This window comes from Mizuhopecten yessoensis, unplaced genomic scaffold, assembly GCF_002113885.1.
Source record: "Mizuhopecten yessoensis strain PY_sf001 unplaced genomic scaffold, ASM211388v2 scaffold6163, whole genome shotgun sequence".
Classification (NCBI taxonomy): domain Eukaryota; kingdom Metazoa; phylum Mollusca; class Bivalvia; order Pectinida; family Pectinidae; genus Mizuhopecten; species Mizuhopecten yessoensis.
The window spans coordinates 141,171-155,721 of record NW_018406412.1 but is presented as its reverse complement, the minus strand read 5'-3'; the positions used below and the strand labels follow the sequence as shown (position 1 = coordinate 155,721).

General features: G+C 37.9%; 1 protein-coding gene across 2 annotated transcripts in view; it reads right to left on the bottom strand.

Moving 5' to 3' along the window:
• Positions 1-13,677, bottom strand: part of LOC110451650 (alpha-2B adrenergic receptor-like) — a 32,910-nt gene extending 19,233 nt beyond the window's left edge. The window contains exon 1 of one of the 2 annotated variants that reach the window (XM_021499771.1): positions 13,602-13,677. The gene's annotated coding sequence lies outside the window, so the exon portion shown is untranslated. Of the gene's footprint in view, positions 1-2,261; positions 2,524-13,601 lie in introns of those variants that run through there. The other variant, XM_021499769.1, reaches the window with a different exon arrangement.
• Positions 13,678-14,551: the final 874 nt, after the last annotated feature.

Below are 14,551 nucleotides of genomic sequence, written 5' to 3'. Positions count from 1 at the left end.
GGAGTACAATGTAGCAAACGGAGTCTGCATTGTACCTTCGATTTGGTTTACATTTCCTCGGTTTGAAAAATATACAATAATGCCTTGTTACGAATGTTATCATTTCTTCCGTTTTACTAATAGTCATATTCATTTTTAATTGCTGAACATTGAGCTTGTCCATTTGTCGTTGGGGTCGAAATCAACGTCAAATGATTGCGTAAACATGTTGAACAGAGAAAAACGCAAAGAAGACCCTCAAAGTCAATGAGGTCACACCGGAACAAACATCTAACATCAAGGGCGATAACTCTTTTATATAGTCCATTGCCAAACTACTGCATAGCTAGGTATAATTTAATCACATGTTTTGTAAAATCAAATATCATTAAATTGAACGCAATGCGTATCACTGCTTTTTTAAATGATGTATACAGTACATTGCGTGACTTAAAGTCAGCATATGCATCATCGTTTCTGAGTTGAACTAGTTTTAAGTTACTGCACAAGTAACAAGTTAAACCCTGTTGATATCTGCATCATTCATTTTGATGTGCATTTCAAAACCCTTATCCGATTAAGTTGTAAGCTGTATGAGAACCATGCGACTTCTTTGTGTAGAAGAAGGTGTGGAAATTTGAAAAATGTTTTGAGTCATTGTCCGTCTGAAAATTATCTCATAATAAATGTATTATATTGAGTCCGTGTCCATGTAAGGGTTCGATTATTATACTGAGTAAGTATGCTAACCATGCTTGCCACACCCGGATTACTGTCTAGTCATCACTGTAGTATATATATCTGTGGTATAATCAGCACGGTCCGATGGGCAGGTATCGCGCTAATGTTTACCGACATTGACAGGTACATGTAAGTTTCATGAGTGAAATGAACACCCACGAGATTTAGATACATCAATCGCCTTACTTTCTTGTCGTTTTCAGAATTGGTGTAATTTACTGTTGTACAACTAGGACTTATTGTATAAATTCACTTAAAATTTAAGGCCATTCTTAATTTCTTTCGTATCCAAAGGTTTCATCAGGTTTTCTCAATCCTCCCATAAATATTATAGGTTTGTTCGCTGTTGCCATGCCTACTACAGGGTTCCTCATTACTACCGTATCTGTTACAGCTTTCTTCACTCAGGTCCCATAACTGTTACAGTGTAGATGCTTCCTCGATCCCCCCATTACCACTTAAATTTACATAAAGGGATCATTCATGTTACTCCTACATTCAATCGGTAACCGTCGTCACTTTCCGTAAATGTAAGGTGCAGTATTAGGATATCTATGCAGCAGTCTGGGTTTGTAGTTCTCGTTTTTTTTCTTTTTTTTCTTTTTTTTTTATTATTTACACATCTCTGTTTCAGACGTAGCTAAGACCTCTGTAGTACCACCTTTTAGTCCCTAGCTTCCCCGATGAGTCATTGAAGGACGAAACATCTGTATGATGTAGTGTAATATTTCAGATACTGTGTATCTATAACAAAATCACGTGTGTGTCCTACGTTCATCTTGCATTAATCAGTTCTCAAATTATGACGTCACGTAAGACATGACGATTTACACCTCTATAGTTCATCATCATCAGTGTCACGGTTATCAGAAAACATGAAATGTGAGTTTCCACGAAAAACGATTTTCTTGTCCACTAAAAGCATGAATAGTAGTGGGAAAAGGCGTTCCCATCCTTGACCATCTTTTTGACGTACATGTAATTAACTCGTGTTAGCTAATTATTAGATTGTAAATTATGAGTTTAGCACACTTGATTTAGGTGAGTCGAATCAAATCAGATTACTTCACTGGTTTTTGACATGGAGTATCCTCCCTTCTACATAGAAGATGAAGTTACCTAAAGGAGTCATTTTCTGGCTGATTGTACTGTTTCCTGTGAACGCTTGTACATTTCAATGTTAACTCTTTTTCAGCATGGGCTTGCATGAGGCCATACATTGGATTCTTATTTCGGTACTGTTCATTGATAATTTTTGAATGGCAACATTTGTAAAGTGTATGATTTGCAATATTAACGCCCTGCATTCGACCCATGAAGCATATTTTTTTCAAATATTCAAATTTCAAACAACTGCATATGTAAAATTCATTAAAATGCATAGGAAGACATGTGATTTTTATGGAATACTTCTTTTTAAAAAGAACTTAAACGAACATTTCTCACAAAAGTGTCACTGGTAATAATATATACTGTATAATATAACTCTTTACCTTAAAGGAGATTATACTGATTAGAAACATCAGATGTATATATCTTACCTTTGTATTTGATATCTTCATTTTGTAGACACAGATATATACCATAGATACATGATCTCGATGTAAATGGAGATATTATTCACAATATCGAGTTTTCCGGTGTAGTTAAACCTTATACACACTCCTTTCGAAGCTCACTTTGTTTAACATCCATCCCCAGCGCAGCTATTTCCACCCATTCAATGAACTAGTATATTTAAGTCCCAACAACATGTACGATAGGGTTGTTCACACACCCTGTGGTTGTGCTACACATATCGTCTGGAATTTGTGTAATTGACATCCCGTGTCGGTGTCTCTCCGAGTCCTCAATAGGCTTACATTTGTATATTGTACATTCCGTTCTGTCTCGTACCACGCTAACAATTCACGTAAACAACCATTTACTTTACTCTAGTCTTTGTAAGCTTTTAAATTCTGGACGTCCATGTTGTTGTATTTTTATTATTTATTTATTTTTTGGGTTTTTTGGGGGGGTTTTATGATCAGTTTTGTTTACTTTTTTTCCAATAATACCTTTACTTTATTTTAATGAGCAGGTGACCAGGACCAATCGTATACATTTTATTGTCACCCATTTGTATATTTCATCTCTAAACACTATTGCTTATGAGAATAAAACAATAGCCATTGTCATTGTCAATTGCAACCTGCCCGGCCACGTGGGGTTTCTCTGGTACTCTGGTTTCTTTCCTCATTAATACCCCCACTCCAGACCGACCGCGCGCTAAAAATTCAGCCTGTCATCATATAGGAATGTACAATACAACTAAATGTATTGCATACTAAGGAAATAACCGGGAACCATGTATTTCTAATTCAATATTAGTAATATTTCGGCTTATACAGTATATTAAAAAATGTGTGCACGTTGTATTAATCTACGAAACGGTTTATGCCTCAGCATGTACACGGGTGGTCGGGTGGTGCAGTAGATAGCGCACTTGCCTTCACCAAGGCGACCAGGGTTCGATTCCCCGATCGGCCGTGAAAAGGTATGGGGTCGCCTGCCCGATCACCTGGGTTTTCTCCGGGTACTCCGGTTTCCTCCCACACTAAGACCACCCACGCGCTAACATCCGGGCCAACAAGAGTGATTAATATCAGTTGAAATAACTTGTTTCAAAATTGTTGTAAAATAAATAAAGTTTATATGTAAACAGTTTTACCCGCGCCAACCATTCTGGTATACGACGTCATCACTTCTTGTGTTCTTATGTGTGTTTTGAAAGTTTGTCATTAGAGGAATGGCTTAAAAGATGATTTTGTTTTGTATCAGGAAAACCATTTAACTGTATAAGGATCGAAAATGCAACCAATTTACATTGTATTTTACCAGTATATTTAAGCCACATTGGTAAAAATTATTGTTTTCAAAATGTTTTTCTTATTTTGCACACGTAACTTTTTTTTATGTGAACAAGTACAATAACACTTCGTTATCCTGCCACCCTTTGTCCAGAGGTATTTTGATGTTATTATGGGGTTTCCCTAACCCATAAACGAAATCTTAAAATAACGAAAAAAACGGCTCTTTAAAAATATATTGGCGTTATTTAACGAGATGGCAAATGAAATAAGGGGCATTATATCGAGGTTATACTGTAGTTCATATGAGACCGCTTTAAATTGCTGTATAAAAACAGAAAGGTGAACAAAAAGCTAACGAGTGCATTCTAATGAAAATGCTTCGTATTTCCGACATCGACGTGGATGCAGTTCCATTGTATGCACAAAGTTCTTTGATTATTTCATTTTCATTTTCAAATTCACGGAGGATGTTTGTAAAACACTGCAAGATGGCGACCGGAGGTGATTGAGACGAGGAGGTGAACTGTTTCCTTTTGACAGTTGAGGTGAGAGAAATCTGCTCTTTTACATGAAAGAGCAATATGCCTCCTAGAAGATTTTTCAACCCACTTGCATTACATATTGAAGAGTCTTAAGCTATTTTCCCGCGTGAAATCAGGATGGCCACTACACGAGGACACAGTACGTAGAGCACACACAGAACTTTGAAAAGATTCGACTACAACACGAGTATGTGTGACGTTGTATACACAGCCACGGAAATCAACGATGCAAGAAACTGTGGGAAAATAAAAATTTATTGATGTAATTTCACATAGTCATCCAAAGCTAAAAGCTAACCCTTGACGAACTTTCCGACTCATAAACGATGAAATATTAACACCATTGTAAACAACCTCGCAAATTGTAGTTTCTGGTTTGATAATTTAAGTTTATTCACCCCGGATTTTTTTACGCTACATTTGAGATGGCAGGCAATTATCTAAGAATGCGTTTTCTACGTTGAAATGACTCCTCTTTTGCAGAGGAGTTCGAAATAGGAAACAAAGGAAATAAAATAAAAAAGAAACATGTTTTTAACGATTTTTAATTTGAATTTGATGAAATACTTGATGACACACAAGGCAAAATAAGCCACAGTGTTAACAAGCAAAGGCAATATATAACCAACCGCAAACACACAAGAGCAAAATATACCACCGCGTCAACGCACGAGGGCAAAACACATCGCGGTGTCAACACACTAGGTCAAAACCTACCATAGTGTCACCACACGGGGGCAAAACACATCACAGTGTCGACACTCGAGGGCAAAACACATCGCAGTGTCAACACACTAGGTCAAAACCTACCATAGTGTCACCACACGGGGGCAAAACACATCACAGTGTCGACACGCGAGGGCTAAAGACATCACAGTGTCAACACACGAGGGCTAAACACATAACTGTCAACACGCGAGGGCAAAACATACCATAGTGTCACCACACGGGGGCAAAACACATCATAGTGTCAACACACGAGGGCAAAACACATCACAGTGTCGACACGCGAGGCCTAAACACATCACAGTGTATACACACGAGGGCTAAACACATCACAGTGTCAACACACTAGGGCAAAACCTACCATAGTGTCACCACACGGGGGCAAAACACATAATAGTATAAACAATCAAGGTAAAAACACATTGCAGTGTCAACACGCGAGGGCAAAACACATCGCAATGTCAACACATTAGGGCAAAACCTACCATAGTGTCACCACACGGGGGCAAAACACATCGCAGTTGCAACACGCGAGGGCAAAACGCATCACAGTGTCAACACACTAGGGCAAAACCTACCATACTGTCACCACACGAGGGCAAAACCTACCATAGTGTTACCACACGGGGGCAAACCACATCACAGTGTCGACACACGAGGGCTAACCACATCACAGTGTCGACGCGCGAGGCCTAAACCCATCACAGTGTCAACACATAGTGTCACCACACGGAGGCAAAACACATCATAGTGCCAACACAAGTGGGCAAAACACATCATAGTGCCAACACAAGTGGGCAAAACACATCACAGTGTCAACACATAGTGTCACCACACGAGGGCAAAACACATCACAGTGTCGACACGCGAGGGCTTAACACATCACAGTGTCAACACACGGGGGCTATACACATAACAGTGTCAACAAGCAAGGGCAAAACCTACCATAGTTTCACCACACGGGGGCAAAACACATCATAGTGTCAACACAAGTGGGCAAAACACATCACAGTGTCGACACGCGAGGCCTAAACACATCACAGTGTCAACACACGAGGGCTAAACACATCACAGTGTCAACACACTAGGGCAAAACCTACCATAGTGTCACCACACGGGGGCAAAACACATCATAGTGTTAACACACGAGGGCTAAACACATCACAGTGTCAACAAACTAAGGCAAAACCTACCATAGTGTCACCACACGGGGGCAAAACACATCACAGTGTTAACACACGAGGGCAAAACACATAATAGTATAAACAAACAAGGTAAAAACACATTGCAGTGTCAACACGCGAGAGCAAAACACATCGCAGTGTCAACACACTAGGGCAAAACCTACCATAGTGTTACCACACGGGGGCAAAACACATCACAGTGTCAACACGCGAGGGCTAAACACATCACAGTGACAACACACGAGGGCTAAAAACATCACAGTGTCAACACACTAAGGCAAAACCTACCATAGTGTCATAACACGGGGGCAAAACACATCACAGTGTCAACACGCGAGGGCTAAACAAATCACAGTGTCAACACGCGAGGGCTAAACACATCACAGTGTCAACACACTAAGGCAAAAAATACCATAGTGTCATAACACGGAGGCGAAACACATCACAGTGTGAACACACGAGGGCAAAACACATCACAGTGTCAACACACGAGAACAAAACACTTTTCCGGTTCAACACACGAGGGCAAACCTTATCACAGTGTCAACACACGAGCTCAAAACACATCACAGTGTCAACACACGAGGGCAAAATACATCAAAGTGTAAACACACGAGCTCAAAACACATCACAGTGTCAACACACTAGGGCAAACCCTACCATAGTGTCACCACACGGGGGCAAAACACATCACAGCGTCAACACGCGAGGGCTAGACACATCACAGTGACAACACACGAGGGCAAAAAACATCACAGTGTAAACACACGAGGGCAAAATACATCGCAGTGTAAACACAAGAGGGCAAAATACATCAAAGAGTCAGCACACGAGGTCAAACCACATCAGTCTCAACACAGGAGGGCAAAATATATCAAAGTGTCAACACACGAGGACAAAACACATATAAGTGTCAACACATGAGGATAAAACACATATCAGTGTAAACACACGAGCTCAAAACACACCACAGTGTCAACACACGAGGGCAAAATACATCACAGTGTAAACACAAGAGGGCAAAATACATCAAAGTGTCAACACACAAGGGCAAAACACATCACAGTGTCAACACATGAGGGCAAAACACGTCACAGTGTCAACACACGAGGGCTAAACACATCACAGTGTCAACACGCGAGGGCTAAACACATCACAGTGTCAACACACTAGGGCAAACCCTACCATAGTGTCACCACACGGGGGCAAAACACATCATAGTGTCAACATACGAGGGCAAAACACATAATAGTATAAACAAACAAGGTAAAAACACATTGCAGTGTCAACACGCGAGGGCTAAACACATCACAGTGTCAACACACGAGGGCAAAATACATCATAGTGTAAACACATGAGGGCAAAACACATCACAGTGTGAACACACGAGGGCAAAACACATCACAGTGTCAACACACGAGGGCTTAACACATCACAGTTTCAACACACGAGGGCAAAATACATCATAGTGTAAACACATGAGGGCGAAACACATCACAGTGTGAACACACGCGGGCAAAACACATATCAGTGTAAACACACGAGCTCAAAACACACCACAGTGTCAACACACGAGAGCCAATGACAACACAGTGTCAACACACGAGAGCCAATGACAACACAGTGTCAACACACTAAGGCAAAAAATACCATAGTGTCATAACCCGGCGGCGAAACACATCACAGTGTGAACACACGCGGGCAAAACACATATCAGTGCAAACAACCAAGGTCAAAACACATCATAGTGTAAACACATGAGGGCAAAACACATCACAGTGTGAACACACGAGGGCAAAACACATCAAAGTGTCAACACAAGAGGGCAAAACACATCACACTGTCAACAAACGAGGATAAAACACATATCAGTGTCAACACACGAGGGCAAAACACTTCAGTGTTAACACACGAAGGTAAAACACATCACAGTGTCAACAAATGAGGGCAAAACACGTCACAGTGTCAACACACGAGGGCAAAACACATCACAGTGTCAACACACGAGGGCAAAACACATCGCAGTGTCAACACAAGAGGGCAAAACATATCACAGTGTTAACACACGAGGGCAAAACACTTCAGTGTTAACACACGAAGGTAAAACACATTAGAAAAGATGCATACGTTTTGGGTACGGTTAAAACATATTGCTTATTGAATTAGGCCTATAAGATGATTTTAGTTTGCTTTTTGGCTTTAAATCGTATTACTTTAATTTACTACATTCAAAATTTACTATCAGCAACATTTTTAAGCATTTTTAATAAATAAACAATATACGTTACGTAACAAACAGAGTAATATTTAAATGTTTATGTTTTAATATGTATTACGATAGTGACAGTGTGGTCCAATAAAGAAACTAAGTCACGGACAAACTAAGTGTATTGTATATATTGAACCAAATTCATTAATTCTACGTGTACATAAACAGACAGGTAATAACGACAGTGCAAACAATATAATTTGTCAAAATTTCGCGTGAAATACTCGATAATAATTATATACGACTACCAGCCTTGGTTTTTAATGTTATTGTTTGCTGATTGCGTCTCTACAAAGGGTCGAATTGCCTCATGAAATTTACAAATTACATTGTTTCCTCGGTCGCTTTCAATTATCTGCTTATGTTTTCATTTTTCATTAGAATCTGTTTCTTTTAACAACAAAATTATTATACAAGTAGTTTGTGTCCTACTATCTAAATAATTTCTTCGGGAACCTACACAAATGTACAACATACCGAGTGGCCATAATGTTGAGTTTTTCGGAAATCTTCAAAAAGTAGCCATGATTCTGAGATGTAATGTACTCTCAATGGATGTATCTGTGACTTTCATTCTTAGATAATTAACCGTTTCCCGACGACCTTTTCATCATCGCCACATCCATGAAATATTTTACGATCCCCAGGGGACGGAGAGATGACCCCGGGGGAAGGGGAAGGCGTTGAAGATGAGTTTAGGGCTCAAGCGAGAATCCGTACTCCTGGGTTCACGACAATGACATTTAGGCAATAAACACATTGCAATCAAGCTGCTTCTGTTGGAGTTAATGTCACATTGCTATTTTCAAGATTTCAATCTGAAATGGCACGGACGATAAAAACCGAGAAAAGCGGATTATCTGAGTAGAATATAATTAGCCAAACGTAATTAAATCGAAATAAAACCCGATCGAGGCTGATCGCCTGATCACGAGATGTCACGAAATGACAGCGAGATTACACGTAGGTGCGAACAGATAACTCAAGCACTGTCAAGATTTCAATCTAATTTTAAATTATTGACGCAAGATTGAAGAAGCATGGTTAACTTCTACGTACAGATTTAACGGTTATATGCTAATGTTTCAAGGTATTTTAAAAACAAATCATCCTTTTCTTGTGAATTTTAAAGAGATCGTTAAAAAGATCCTTTGAGACATTTTAATAGCCACAACTTACAACCATTTTGTGTAAGACGAATCTTAAATGAGAGTTACTAAAGAACACAGATATTTAAACACCTCACAAGACCCCGCAGACTGTTTAAGGTACGAACATATTCATTTCATTTGACAGATAAACCTCGATATAATACCACTCATTCCATTGTCATCTCAATTACAGCCAACATATTTCAAGGTTTCCTTTTCTCATTTTCTTAAGAGATCCTTTATATATTTCCCTCAGTTCATCGCCAACTTCTTTATAACGCCAAAATGCATCCGGACAAGTGTTGGCATAATAACGAGGTTTTACTGTAGTAAAAGTAATATTATAAAGGAATGTTTCGTTTCGGTTTTTTATTGTCCTTTATAAATTGCCCTCAATTTATCGCCTTTCCTTTATAACGTCAAAATTTCTCTGGACAAGTACACTGTAGTGGCAGTATAACGAGATTTTTACTGTAGTATTAAACACACACTTCATTTTATGTATACATACATGTACACTGTTTTATTATAATTGTCTTACAAATGTCTAATTCCTTACGGAAAACAATATCACAAGCTTTAGAAATAATTCAAGTTGGTAAGTCACTGAAAACTGTCTATGTTAACATACCTCGTTTGAACGGCCTTTGATATACAAAAATCCTATCTCGTCACCAAAACGTTTTATGCGATTTCTAAATGAAGTCTATTCGAATGAGTCAATTCTCAAATATAAACTTCGAGCTTCTGTGAATATTTGAATAGAAGACACAGTTAAGCAGTACATTGCTTTCAGATGCGTTTCATAGGCAATATGAATGCCCACTATATTACAGGAAAATGACATGAACCGCATCGAATGTCTATGTGTTACAGTACAAGGCAGAACAAAACAGCAGTTTTCCTGAGTTACATGGATCAGAGATTATTGAAAAATATTCCAATCATATCTAGGAACATGATTTTGTGTATCGTTTTCCTAATATGTAGTTGCTATCCAATAGTTATGTTGTATGTTGAATACGAAATTGGGCCTTATAATTACCTGTTTCAAATAGTATGATCTATTTGTTCGGGAAACAAAATAAAAGTCATTTGATTTGTTTGTGTTTTACGTCCTATTAACAGCTATGGCCATTTAAGGACGTGCCAGGTGGTGGTGGTGGTGGTGGTGGTGGAGGAGGAAAGCTGGAGTTCCCGAAGAAAAACCACCGACCTACGGACAGTATCTGGCGACTGCCCAACGAAGGTCTCGATTTAGTTTTTTAAGGATTTAAGATATGTGTAGACTTTTTAGATATTTTCCACTTACAGCCCGTAGATTTAAAAAAAAAAGTGAAACACGAAACACATAATGCGTTTCCTGAGACCTTATCTATCATTTATCAAAAATGTCAGTAATAGAAAGGGGACAAAACACATAGAACCGTTCACGTCTCATATTTCTAAATTTACAAAAGCGAACTATTATGTAAAATGATACTGATTAATAGCTTTATGACATGAATCGAGTTTTAATAAAGTTGTTTGAAAAGTGGGTTCTAAGCTTGGCAAGAAATATTCCTTGACTTGTCAATATTTAAAATGTTTTTACTTACGTGTGAGAGGGACATTATATCGACGGTTTTTAATAAAGTCTTATAACAATTGTCTGCTAATGTCTAACATTTTAAATATGTATATATTTCCTTTATAAAAACCCAATTTGTAATTTCGCCTGCATATTGTATTTTTCCAGCCTCGAGTTCCTGTTTTCTATTCGTATGATAACGTGCTGGTTATGATTTCATTCATTGCTTTTTCACAGACATCTTTCTGATCTTGTTGTTATGTAAGGATGTTTTGATACAAACTTTACTTTCGATCAATTCAAAAGTAATCACTTCGTGTAAAAGTACACAAGACAACATCGATGCCACTGAAGTACACAAGACATAATTGATGCCACTGAAGTACATAATACTTCATTGATGTCACTGAAGTACACAAGACAACATTGATACCACTGAAATACACAACACTACATTGATACCACTGAAGTACACAAGACTACATTGATGTCACTGAAGTATACAAGACAACATTGATACCACTGAAGTACACGAGACTACATTGATGTCACTGAAAGACACAAGACAACATTGAAGTCACTGAAGTACACAAAACTACATTGATGTCTCTGAAGTACCCAACACTATATTGATACCACTGAAATACGCAACACTACATTGATACCACTGAAGTGCACAAGACTACATTGATGTCACTGAAGTATACAAGACAACCTTGATACCACTGAAGTACACAACACTTCATTGATACCACTGAAGTACACGAGACTACATTGATGTCACTGAAGAACACAAGACTACATTGAGGTCTCTGAAAGACACAAGACAACATTGAAGTCACTGAAGTACACAAGCCAACATTGATACCACTGAAATACACAGGACTACATTGATGTCACTGAAGAACACAAGACTACATTGATGTCGCTGAAGTACACAAGACATAATTGATGCCACTGAAGTACACAAGGCTACATTGATGTCTCTGAAATACACAAGACAACATTGAAGTCACTGAAGTACACAAAACTACATTGATGTCTCTGAAGTACACAAGACAACATTGATGTCACTGAAGTACACAAGACTTCATTGATGATTCTGAAGTACACAAGACAACATTGATGTCACTGAAGTACACAAGACAACATTGATGTCACTGAAGTACACAAGACTAAATTGATGCCTCTGACGTCAAACTAAACAAGACAGCATTGATGTCACTGACGTTAAAGTATACTTCGATGCCACAAAGCTAAAAAAAAAAGTTGATACAATATTTAAGTATAATTAGAATAACTCTCCTTACTCTGGTACCGGATGCTTTACTTGAAACACACGGTGAATTCTATCAATTAATCTCACTGCTACATAGTACGTATACATTGACTGTGGCTTCCAAGATTATTGTTCGTACTTCGGATTATTGACCAACACATACAGCTCCGCACTTTGACAATTATTCATTATAATCGAAGATACGTGTATAGAGCAATCAACAATCGGTTTATGTAATCATGTTTTAAAATCCATGACTTTTAGAGAGAAAAAAAGTATTCATCACAATCAAAAGACATTGGCGTTTGCGTCTATGTCTATTTATTAGTTTTGTGCCAAGTCGAGGGAAAGGAGAGGTCTTGAAGGTCAAGAAGGCTTATGTAAATGGGTTCAAGATTCAGTAAGGGTGGCATTTAAAGAATTACCTGTAGATAACCCTGAATCCCCGATTAAATGAGCTCAAATGGATGAAAACTGAGAAATGGTTATAATCATAAATCGAAGCACATCCGGATCATTTCGATCGTGACGGAAATACCCGACATTTAACGATTACAACCGACGTTTCTTGTTTATCAATTGATGACGCTGTGCAGGATATAAAAGTCTACAGTCTGTGGTTTTCAAACATAGTCATTAGAAACAAACCTATTCAGGCTTCAACAAATGAATTTTTACTGAATACATACATAACATCATAATGACGGAACTTACAACAATCTTAGTCACTTAAGAGATTGACTATGACCTATCTATCGTGTTATTTGAAGCGGACTGCCAAGCGTCACATTGACAAATACTAAAATGGCATCTCGCGTAGATTGTAACTCTTTTTGGTAGTCTCGTTTAAAGAAATGACATCGAGAATGTACATATTGGCAAATAAACTAATCGATCGAACATTAGAATAGCAATCTCCGGAAGTACATGACTGTGTACACATAGTGTTTTCTCAATTGTGACCTAGATATGACGTTGTCATCGACAAATTGGAAAGCTAACATGATTGCATCATCACAAAATAATAACAACAATCATTCTTCCACCTTTTTGGCGTTATTAACACCCTTATATCATTTAATTTGATATTTATCATTAAATAAACGCGTAAATGGTTATAATTATATCATAAGTAATCATACTTTAGAAGAGAATTCGAAAGGATTCCACATGTGCACAAAATGATTCGCATCTTACGATTGTACAAGTTTGCTCCGATAATTCTATTTTTCTAATTATTTAGCAATCAACAACATATTGATAGCGATGCACTTTCGTTTAGTTTGTGAACAACAAATAAACACTCACCGGACTGTTGAAGAGGCCGGGTTCGATGTTGTCGCTACATACACAGGAAACCTGGGTCTATATCCATGCTCGTTTTTAGTCTGTGATTGTCTTCAAGAGTAATAATCTCATTTGACCCACACTTCGTACGTGTTGTTGTTTTGAGTAGATATTTCCATTAGATTTCGCAAACATACTTTTCCTTTATAAAATACACAATATTATCTTGTCAATTGTTAGCTTAAAAACAATATAATTTAAAACATCCTGCCAATCAAAATGCGCCACAGGCAGAAACTGTCAAAAACATATTTTTTGTTATTAATACCTCAAGTTATTTTATGTGATAAATATTTAAAGGTGACAAATCTCAAATGGAAAACTTTTTCCCGTAGTTCCTTTAAAAAATACTTAAGGATCAAGATTTTCAATTCAATTCTGAAACATAATAGGTGTTGAGTATTTAAGATTTAATCTCTTACAAGTACTTCGATTGTAACAGGTGTAATTTTCTGCGTTAAATTGCCCATAGTCGTAGAATGAATACACCTGTAAACTGTATCCTTTGTAATCACAGGTAGAAGTAATGATACGTTCTCTGGGTACCTATCGATAGCTGAGAACCGTTTGTACAGGTATGAAGATCTTTATTGAAAAATATAATGAAGTGTAATGTTAAAGTACCACACGACAAAACACAAGGACACCAAAGGAAAAGAAATGTTAAGTCGTCGCTGAAAGACTGTAACTACAAAAAAACAAAAAAACGAAAGACAATATTAATAACATAAAACCCGAAGGCAAAACCTAAAACTCAAGATTGGATAACGTCCCTTGCACCACAAGTGGTAACCATGATATCTCACGTCAAATCGTCAAATCCATGATGTATTTCAGATTTAATTATTATTACAGACACTGAAACGACAGGTGAAAATCAGGGTGGTCAGGTGGCGCAGTGGATAGCCCAT